Source organism: Capricornis sumatraensis, chromosome 2 (assembly GCF_032405125.1).
Source record: "Capricornis sumatraensis isolate serow.1 chromosome 2, serow.2, whole genome shotgun sequence".
Classification (NCBI taxonomy): domain Eukaryota; kingdom Metazoa; phylum Chordata; class Mammalia; order Artiodactyla; family Bovidae; genus Capricornis; species Capricornis sumatraensis.
In genome coordinates, this window is record NC_091070.1 from 85,872,020 (window position 1) to 85,883,531 (window position 11,512).

At 40.3% G+C, this 11,512-nt stretch overlaps 1 protein-coding gene across 1 annotated transcript in view; it reads right to left on the reverse strand.

The window, feature by feature from the left end:
* The window catches only part of PIAS1 (protein inhibitor of activated STAT 1), a 125,708-nt gene extending 114,664 nt beyond the window's left edge, over positions 1-11,044 (reverse strand). Inside the window, exon 1 of the mRNA XM_068964770.1 lies at positions 11,030-11,044. The gene's annotated coding sequence lies outside the window, so the exon portion shown is untranslated. The remainder of the gene's footprint in view (positions 1-11,029) is intronic.
* Positions 11,045-11,512: the final 468 nt, after the last annotated feature.

Sequence of the window (11,512 nt, forward strand, 5' to 3'; positions counted from 1 at the left end):
CACCTGTATGGATTTTTCATTTATTCAAGCTATTTCCATCTCCCACTATAGAAAAAAAAAATGGCAATAAAGGGTTGAGACATAACCTTGAAAAAATAAAAAATCACACAATTCCCACACCATTACTAACTGAAAGTATTGGAGCACATTTATTCAGTTCAGTTCAGTTGCTCAGTCGTGTCCGACTCTGCCACTCCATGGACTGCAGCATGCCAGCCTTCCCTGTCCATCACCAACTCCCGGAGCCTACTCAAACTCACATCCATTGAGTCGGTGATGCCAATCAATGCAATGGAAACCATTACTGCTTAGCATTTTTACTACAGAGACACAGGATACAATTAAACAGCTTTGCTTAGCAAACTGGCCTTGAAAATGGATCACTGTTATCTATAAGTAAAACTTTTTTCTTTTAAATTATAAAAAATACCATGGATAAGATGAGAATGATATTCCCATTTTAAGCTACACTGTGTATCTTACAGAAGAGTGTTCAGGGTCTCAAAAGTTTTGACTCTCTGGGTTTTTTAATAGTCTTGAAAATAGAGGATTCCCCCCTCCAAAAAATACTCTGCTGATTAAATCTATTCATGTTTACTGTATTAGAAGTTAAAACTGGAATTGCTGTCTAACAGATATAATTTTAGTTTTATAAAACGTTCTGGATGTTGGTTGTATAACAACGTAAATATATTTAATAGTTTTAAACTGTATACACTTAAAAGTGGATAAGAAGTAAATTCAAGTTATACATATATTACCATAACTTAAAACTTCTAAAGAAAAACAAATTAAAACAGAAAATTTTGAAAGATTTATTGTCATTCAAAATACATTGCTTATTAAATCAAAATATTAAACTATTCAAAAACAAAAAAGCAAAAATAGTCTTTATTTGACATTTTTGCAAAGCTCTTTAACGTTTGGTTTAATAAAGACAGATTCATTTTCATATCCACTTTCATATCCAATCTACATTAGGTTGTTCTGACTGGAGTACATGAAGAAAATTCAGCCACATGCAGATATGTAGTGAGAAAAGATGCAATATTTCAATAGCTCTCCCAGGTAACTGGGGCTTCCCTGGTAGCTGAAACAGTAAAGAACCTGCCTGCAATGTGCGAGACCTGGGTTTGATTCCTGGATTCAGAAGATCCTCTGGTGCAGGAAATGGCAACCCACTCCAGTATTTGTGATTGAAAAATTCCATGGACAGAGAAACCTGGCAGGCTACAGTCCATGGGGTTGCAAAGAGTGGGGTACGACAAAGTGACTTTTTTTCCCCCAGATATGGATATTCTTTCATCCTTCACCAAAACTCAACAAGTGGCAGTTTCTTAAAGGCTGCTCCAATATGGAATGTGAATCAATGAACACTTCCTACTCTTATGTACTGAAATCCATTGATCTATCTTACATTTCCAATGGATCATTTTACCATTATGTAATACCATGCATTGATTATTTAGAAAATAATAGTTGAGAGTCCTGCCAATGTTGATTTTGACCCTTTTACTATACAACTTCGCTATATGACATTCATTAATAGCACCACTGATCTTATCCCCCCAAAAAAGTCAAGTATTGGGAAACTATCAAGTTCAAAGTGCTAAACACAAGTCTTCCAAAATTCTATTTTCACTTGAGAGCCAGAATTTTATCATTAGCAACAAATACTGTTAGTGTGTCTTGTGGTGCAAACTCACTTGATTTAGTTTTGAGAAAATGTCTGCCAAATACCCAAGTCTTTGTACTCTGTCAACCATTCTTTCAAATAAAACGGTATCCCATTTAAAAAGCAGCTAGTTCAGCATGCATCTCAAACAACTGTACTAGTTCTTTTTCTTGAATTAACCATCAGCTTTGGTGTTTAGTATAAGCAGTTTACAGGACTTTCATCACACAAAATATACTTTAAAATGTGCTCAAGGATTGAGACATAATAAAATTAAGTTTTACTGCTTCATCATCTTAATTCCAAGTACATGATGATGTCCCAAACTAGTACAGTTTAATACTACTGCCTTAATTCACACAATTTTACCCACCACTGATTATGCAAATGTCAATGTAGCTAATGGGCTTCCCTGATGTCTCAGATGGTAAAGAATCTGCCTGCAATGTAGGAGACCTGGGTTCAATCCTTGGGTCAAGAAGATCCCCCGGAGAAGGGAATGACTACCCACTCCAGTATTCTTACCTGGAGAATCCCCATGGACAGAGAAGCCTGGCAGGCTACAATCCATGGGGTCACAAAGAGTCGGACATGATGGAATGACTACCATTTTCAACATAGCAAATAATGCCTTACTTTTACTGAGAAAAGTTTTGACCTGGAGGATCCCCAAAAAGAGTCTGGAGAACTAACAGAGGTCTGGGAAACAGACTTTGAGAACCACTGTAATAGCTGATGCATCACTTGGGTGATTAAGAAACAAATATTTTTGGTACATATCCCTCTGTAAGAGTGTTTAAATACACATTTACACGGTAATGGGCTTCCCAGGGGGTGCTAGTGGTAAAGAACCTGCCTGCCAATGCAGCAGAAGTAAGAGACAAAAGTTCAATCCCTGGGTTGGGAAGATCCTCTGGAGGAGGAGGGCATAACAATCCACTCCAGTATTCTTGCCTGGAGAATCCTATGGACAAAGGAGCCTGGCAGGTTATGGGCCAAAGAGTCACAATGACATGACTGAAGCGACTTAATAGTAGCAGTTACACGACAACATTCTCAAACCAACTGGTATCTAGCACTTCATTCACAGTCATAACTCAAACATATAATGAATGACAGAATATGACAGATACTTCCTAAATAAATAACAAATAATTACCAAATACCTACCATGTTAGACTCTGAGCTAGGTGCTTCTACATTCCCTTTTAGGGGTAACTCACAGAAGCCCACAGACCAGACTGATAATTTTAATATATGAGAAAAATATTTACCCTGAACTATTTCAGATCTTATTTTTTTAGATTACACTTATGTGGCTACAAGAAAAAGTCTTAAAATTCACCATAAAGCATAAGATAGCATGTTTAAATTCTATTTTAAGCAGTATGCCATGAAGCTAAAAACAGGCTTGCTCACATTCAAAAACCCAAATACAAAATGAATTGCTTTGGCTGTGTACTGCTAGCACGCCATAAAGAGCCTACATTCCATTTCTCCTCAAGCCAAACAACCCTTACCTGCTACAATTTTCATTCCTATTTTTATGGGAACCTCAAATATAACTTAACTGGAGTTACATTAAACACTGTCAACTATTAAAAAAATTCAGCAAAACCATCAAGACTAGTTAAGAATTTTTAGACATATACACTGATAAATCCACAAGCTAAACCTCGACAAATATACATATGAAATATCTGCACTGTAAAAAAGAGAGAAACATTCTCACTTTGGAACATGCAATGGAAAGAGCTTCAACATAGTATACTGTTAAGTGAAAAAGGCAAGGCAAAGGATACAATGTATAATAAGATTATGTATAGCAATGTATGTACATTCATTTAATAAATACTGAGTTCTATGTCCCTGATGTGATTCAAACCTAGACATATACAATAAATTACAAATGCTATACAGACACAATTAAATGTCCACACACAGAAAAATGAATACACAAACAGCTACATATGATTCCATTTATATGAAGTGTTCAATATAGGCAAATTTATAGGGCAGAAAGCAGATAAGCAGTTGCCTGAGGGTAAGTGAGTTGTGGGCAACAGGGGTGATAGCCAAAGAATGCAAGATTTCTTGGAAGGGGAAGGGGAAAATATCCTGAAATTGGTTGCAGTAATAGTTACACAACTTTGTGAATATATTAATATTAAAGTACCACTTAATTGTGCACATAAATGGATGAAATGCATGGTATGTGAATTATACCTCAATAAAGCTTATGTTTCCACCTCAAAAAATAGGATACCAAAGCGGTTACAAGGGGCGAAGGGTGGGTGGGGTGAAAATGAGGACTTAAAATTTTACTCACTGCTGTATCATGACAATGAGAAATGTATTCATTTATTATCTATATAACTTAAAGAAATGTGAAAGGTAAACCTAAAACAGCTTTCCAAGACAGCATATTAAAACAGAGACACTACTTTACCAACAAAGGTCCGTCTAGTCAAGGCTATGGTTTTTCTAATGGTCATGTATGGATGTGAGAGTTGGACTGTGAAGAAAGCTGAGCGCCGAAGAATTGACGCTTTTGAACTGTGGTGTTGGAGAAGACTCTTGACAGTCCCTTGGACTGCAAGGAGATACAACCAGTCCAACCTAAAGGAGATCAGTCCTAAATATTCACTGGAACGACTGATGCTAAAACTGAGATTCCAATACTTTGGCCACCTGATGCAAAGAATCGACTCACTGGAAAAGACTCCAATGCTGGAAAGATTGAAGGCGGGAGAAAAGGGGATGACAGAAGATGAGATGGTTGAATGGCATCACCGATGTGATGGACAAGAAGAGTTTGAGTAGGCTCCAGGAATTGGTGATGGACAGGGAGGCCTGGTGTGCTACAGTGCCTGGGGTCGCAAAGAGTCAGACACAGCTGAGTGACTGAACTGAACTGAACTGAAAACAGTCTTCATAAGTTATTCTGGATTCATCTACGAAGCAGCCATGAAAAAAAGTGTGACAATATGACCCTATCTCAGAACACTGACAACTTAAGACTGTTATATAAATATATGCATCTGCCCCCTCACTAACAGAAACAAATCTTGAATGCAATTTGACAAATATATCTTAGGCACCTACTGTGTCCGTGTCCACAGGGTAGGGATAAGGGAAAATGGAGTGGGATACGAAGCAGAACACTGGTCAACAACAAAAAAGCAAACTAGCTCCAGCTTTAAGTAAAAGACTTTTGCTACACAGTGGAGGAGGCAAAACACGCACACAAAATGTACTGCGGTCAGCCTAGAAAATCTTGAATACCAAACTGAGAGCTAAAACTTTATCCTGTTTTCAGTGAAAAGCCAGTGGAGTGACAGGATGAAAGGAGTGTTTGGGGAAAACTGACCTTTGGGCAACCAAAGGGGGAAAGTAAAAGAAGAGAAGAATAGCAGGAAAGGTAAGAAAGAGATGAAGTTTCTAAAAACAGGAACATGTACAACAGTCCTAAGAAAGTTATTGATATTTCAAAGTTACCAGCTAATGTTCAAAGGGTTTGTTTCGTTTCTTGATCTAAGGTGAAGCAGAAAAGGAAAAAAGGATTTCTTCATTTTGATGAATTTCAGAAGTTCATGACTAAGAATGAAGTTTTACCCGAAAATTCTGAGGGGAGGGGAGACTTAGGGAGTTTTTTTCATGTGCTACCATGAAACGAAGAGTAGACATAATCAAAACCAATAAGAGTTCCACAATTTTTAACATGGAAAAGGAAGTAGTAGTCACAAAGTCACAAACGCTTTGTAGCAAGAGTAGCAAAAAATGCATAATAATTATCACTATTTCTTAAATTGTAGCAAAGGAAAACTTAATATTTTTAAATTTCTCTATCGCCTATCTCCAAAAAATCTTAGTGATACAATTTGTTACATAAATGCTGAAGATTTAGGTGAGGACGGAATTTAACATGTCAAAATTTAGAGTCTGATCAATTTCATATGTTTAATTTCATTAGCTGCTCCTTCCACAGTGCAGTACTTTTCAGATACTGCACAAGTAATATTTTCAACTCAATTCACATGCTTTTATTAACTGATTTAACCCATAAGGTTCTTTAAGACAGGATAAATGTTTCCACTGCCAAAGGAACCTCCTCGCTCTAACAGCCTCCCCGAAACAATGTCACCTACCAATTTTATACTATGGCAACACTTTGCTTTGAGATTAAAAATACAGCTAAAGCAAATATTCTCAAACTCTATTTCTATTTTCATAATCTATTTCATACTTTATCAAACGTTCTGATTCAGAACATTTATATAATGCTGACTTAATCTATCTCTGCCATCATTTTATAACCTTATCTGGCAGATTTACAGGAACAGAAATAAGAAAGGTATAGACAATGAACAAATCAAAAATTACTTTTCACTGAACACTTCACCTAATCAAAACACTATTTGCACTGTTCCTGAAGCACAAAAAATGGTCTGTAGAATACATACGTTTAGTTAGAATAAAACACTGGCAAACTTTTGTATCAAGCTGTTTGTCAAGTCACTGTTTAAAAAAGCAAAAAGTAGAAGTAACACAATTGTCCAATGATAGGGTGTGTGTGTGTTCGTCAACGAGTCGTGTCCGACTCTTTGCAACCCTATGGACTGTAGACCACCTATGGAATTATCCAGGCAAGAATACTGGAGTGGGTTGCCATTTCCTTCTCCAGGAGATCTTCCTAACCCAGGGATCAAACCCGGGTCTCCTTTACTGCAGGCAGATTCTTTACCATCTGAGCCACCAGAGAAGTCCAATGATAGGGTATCAGCTGAATAAAAGACAATGTTACCTCTCAAATGATCAGAGAGACCTCTACTGACTACCCTGGAAAGACAACCCATGAAAACAGCAGATTACAAATAAAAGAGTATGAGCTCTCTTTTGTGTTGAATATACATATGCATCTGCTCTAAGAGAGAAAGTCTAAATGGATACCCAGATGCTAACCATGATATTTCTAAGTACTGCGATTACAGGTGCTGTTTATTTTTGTGCTTACTTTTCAGTATTCTCTGAAGTTTTCTCAAGTAAAATGATATCTATAAGAATTAATGCCTGTGATTCCAACTAACAAACTCCGAACTCTTCCCTGCAAAAAGCCCAAGAAATATCCAAAAATACCTTGGCACAGAGCAAGAGGGAAAGTATTAGCAACAACATAACTAGAATTCTTTGTGAGCGAGGCACCCTCAAGGGTTCCAGGACTGACATGGCTCAAATCCCTGCCACTTTCATTTGTATGACCTTGGACTAGTCATTTACCCTTTCTTGGCATACTTTATCAATAAAAGGGAGATACTACCTGCCTTTCCTATCTCAAAGAACTGATGGAAAAATAAAGTGAGATAATGTGATACATTATGAACTGCGAAGTACCATATAAGGTATTATTCAAATACATATATTAAAAAACAAAACAAAACCAAGGTACTTGATGCCACAGCAGAATACACTACAACCAATTCTATGACGTAATGACCAGCAGTTTTGTTTTTTAAGACTATATCTCACTATAAACACTGCAGTTTTTCAGAAACTTAGACAATTCTTCCCATCCCTACTACAACTCTAAGCCATTTTCTTTTCTTATCCCTAGTTACAAGCAAGAAAGGGTACAAATTACCCTGAACTCAAAAGCCTTTGCAAGAACCCTGGAGTAGCACGTTGATGGAGTTCACCGGGAGAAACCCAAGGTTAATCAGCTATGGACTCACGACTAAGCACTACTGCAATCAACAGGGATTACAAGAGACTCTTTGAAGAGAAAGACAATATGATCACCCAGGAGAAAACAGCAGAGGAATAGGAGATATTCAAAACTATTATATGAAATACTTAAAAACCAGAGTGTCTTACAAATTGTTTTTAAATGCTGTTCATAAAAATGGTGATTTAAAACAAAAACCATCCAAATGTGGCACTTCAGCAAGGCAAGTTATGGAGATTCAAATCAAACTCATGAACAAACTGTCAGATTTATTTGCTTCCATCTAAAATAAAAGCAGACAAATTACACCACAAAGACCAAAATTAAATGGCTAGTTCTTGAAAATAGAGAGGCAGAATACAACAACATAATTTACTGACAGGCTTGTATAGATACTACCTTTAAAGGTATGGTTTTTAAAGTATGATTTCTCTTCCCCTTGAATTCCATTATTTACTTCACTAAATGATAATTAATTTCTTCCTTTCCACTGTTCCTCCTGAGGTAAGATGGCAATATAACCCAATTTGACTTTTAAAAAAATTACAAATATTTTTTGCATTAAATACTTTAAGAGAAGCTGCATGAAGCTGTCAGATTAACTTCAAAGATCATCTGGCCATCACACCCTCCTGCTTTTAAGCTCCTAAAGATAATAAAATGCTCACTCTCTACATTCTTACAAATGTCATTTATGGGTATTCCCCTAATGAAAAATTAAACCTTCCATAAACAAATGAGTACAGAGAATTTTTTGATATGTATGACTCATAATCTAATTTTTATTGGCAGTATCTATAACTGTTGCAGCTTCCACTTGCAGGAGATACAGATCTATCCATTTTTCCCATCTGATCCTGCAGATTTGTTATAGATTTAAAAGGACTCACTAAAATGGGTCATGAGGAAAAACATTTACAACCCACATTTCTTTTTGCTATAGACTGTATTCATAATTAAGATAACAAATCACTGTATTTACTCTAAGCCTCACAGTTGGAAATCCATTGGAATACTGTGTTGTCACCTAACACTTAAAAAAAAAATCTGACTTTTTCTTAATTTTTACTCTGACTTTTCATTCCTTATTAGGAATAAATGCTATCTACCTCCAAAAACCACACACACAAAACCACTTAGAAAATATAATTTCCAAAAGTATCATCCAAAGCTTACTGCAGAGAAAATTATATATACACATTCTCAAATAACTACTGTAGGCGTTCCTAAGATCATCTCCTCCCCTTAAAAAAAAAACAGCAAATGTAACCACAATCAAATGTAAACAAAATATTTAACACAGCTATCACCAACTAAGCAATTTATCACAGCTCTTCAAAGTACTTGGTACACACAATGACAGACCAGTATGTCAAGAGCAGTTATTACAATTTGAAGGAAAAAACACTGTACAACAGAACATAATAGGGAAAACTCCTTTAGAAAAACTCAAGTAGATTCTGGAGAGAGCAAAACAGGAGACCAGTTTTAGAAAAATAATGTTTCCCCCCATGTGTTTAGCATTTATCTGATGCAGGCTCATTTTTGTAAAGAGAAACTTTACCTAACAAGACTCACACCAGGGATCTGATCTATCCCCAAAGGCACTTTCTTAAAATGAGAAAGAACAAAGGAGGAAATCTCCCAGCATGTGCTTTCCATACCAGTTTCTTTGGACAGCATCAAGAGTGACAACATAGCCAGCACAGGCTTTTCAGCTTTACTCTGTAGTCCACGTATAACAGAACTGATTAGCTACCATTCAGAAGGATTCCTAACAAAATAAATACTATAATGCAAAGATCACAGCGACATAGTGACTACATTTTACAACTACAGAAAACATGTACCTTAAAGTTGTATACTTATTTTAAGAGTTAACTACCTCCAAATATTCAAATTCCTGGGGCTTTTTCATTTAAGTCAATAGTTTGAAACTAGAAAAAACGAAACCACCCATTCTAGATTTGCTCTCCCTTAATTTGCAATTAGAAGTAAATTAAAAGGAATAACGCTCAAAGGCAGACTCTAAATATACAAATTTTGTAATGTTAACACTTAAAAATTATTCGGAAAAACGATCTCTCGGCGAAGCTTTCCACTGAAAAACTCTCCAGAAACAAACCTGGCGCTTTCCTGTTCTAGGAGTTATCGTTTCATTGTAACAGAGATAATTCTTTAAATAATTTTTACTGATTAGGAAAAGACGACTCTCCCCCCCCAGGATTTATAACTATATATCCCAATCTCCACTCTGACAGCGATGTCAGTTCTCTGGGTAAGGATACAACCAGCTAGCTGCTCGGTTCACACGTAGGAAACCACAGAGAAGGGAATATCGCGTTCAGAGCCTCGAAATAATACGCGTTAGTTAAAAACTGCTTGCTACTAAACCAAAATTATTCAAGCGGAGCCCCATTTGTCACAATCCAATCACAAGGGTTCCACCCCCCTCCCCCAACTGCTTGTGTAGTGGTATATCTGCTTCGGTAAAGAAGCCATCATCAGGTAAAGAAGATTGGGGTGGGAGAAAAAGCGGGGAAAAGGGGGCACCCTTTCATCCAATTTCGCGAGGCGTGAGTAATTGGTACAGTTGAGAGGAACGGAGGAACGTTCTATTTAATTGGAGGTTGAAGTAGGATGAGGGGACAATTTCGTTCAAATCAACATGGCCAGCAAGATGTCCCTACAAACAAAAGGCAACGGGGGGATATAAACACGAACCATTCACCTCCATCAGCTATAGCATCGCCATCATGGTGTGTGCAGAGACCCCCTAAGACTCCTCTCACCGTCCACACCAAGCCAAAAGGAAGAGATGGAAAAGAAGGGAGAGTAGCTGCTTCCCACCACCTACCATTGCTTCCAAATACACACCCTTCGAGGGGGTTTCTCCCCGCGGTGGCCCGGAATCAGAGAGAAAGAGTACCGTCCCGCCCAGGCAGACTCCCCCGCTACCCAGCAGTCGAACCTCAACGCCAGCCTGGGGTTCACTAAACTTTACTGGAGCTTCTCCCCTACATCCCCACTCCATCGCCCCAGGATCGCGCTGCCCACAAACGGGCACCCCGGGCGCCTCCTGACAGGCGGGTAACCGGGGAGAGCCGAGTCCGGGGCGGGGGCGGCAGGGAGCCACGGAGGGGCGGGGCGGCCAGAGCCAAGTTCCCGGGGGTCTGAGGAGAGCGCCTGACAGCAGCCCGGGACTGCAAAGGAGGAAGAGGAAGCAGCGGCAGGGAGGTTTCCCAATCCCCCCAACATGAACACCCATCCCCTGCCCCCGCTCCTCACGGGGGGCGGGGAGGCTGCCTGGAAGGTGAGGAAGCCGAGCCCCAGAGACAGCCGCGGCCCCCACCTCCGGACTCCCGATCTCTTCCCCCGCCACCCCCGCCAGAGGCGCCCACAACAATAACACGCCGGGGACGACCCGTCAGCGCCCCCGAGGCACCCGGGGCCCGCGGCCCGCCGCTGCCGGGCCCCCTCAACTGGGGCCAGGCGCGCCGATCCTCTCTACAACTCCAGGCCCATGTGGAGTCAAGCCCGAGCGGCCCCCCAGGGTCGGACCCATCCCCCCCGGCACAAGCGGCGCCGTCTCCGCGGCCGAATATTAGAAGTGAATTCGAGCTGCGCTTTACCTTTAGTTCCGCACTGTCCGCCATCTTGCGTCTGTCAGCGCAAGCGCAGTGAACCTCGCCGGGGGCCGCCGCTAGGCCCGCCCCTCTAGCCAGCCTGGCCCCGCCCCGGCCCGTCCCCTCTCTCCCCTCCACCTCCCCGGCCCGCCCCGGGCCTCCGCCCCGCTCCGGGCGCTCGCAGCCCCGCCCCGGGCACGTACAGCTGCGAGACGGGCACGTACCATTTAAATAATGGCGCCAAGCGAGGAGGTTTGACAGTTACTCCCCCCCTTTCTCCCCGCCCTCACGTCCTTGCCCCGCTGGCGCCTCCAGGGAAAGGCCGAGGCTGGAGGGCTACTGGCCTGAGCCCCGCCCCTCCGCGGCCTGTGGAACCCTTCTGCAAAGTTTCTATACCTGCAGCCACAGCAAACAGTAATGCCCCTCTCCCCTAATCAGCAAGTCCTTTTCAGCACCTGCTACCTGCGAGGCTTCACGTGGGCTGCAAAT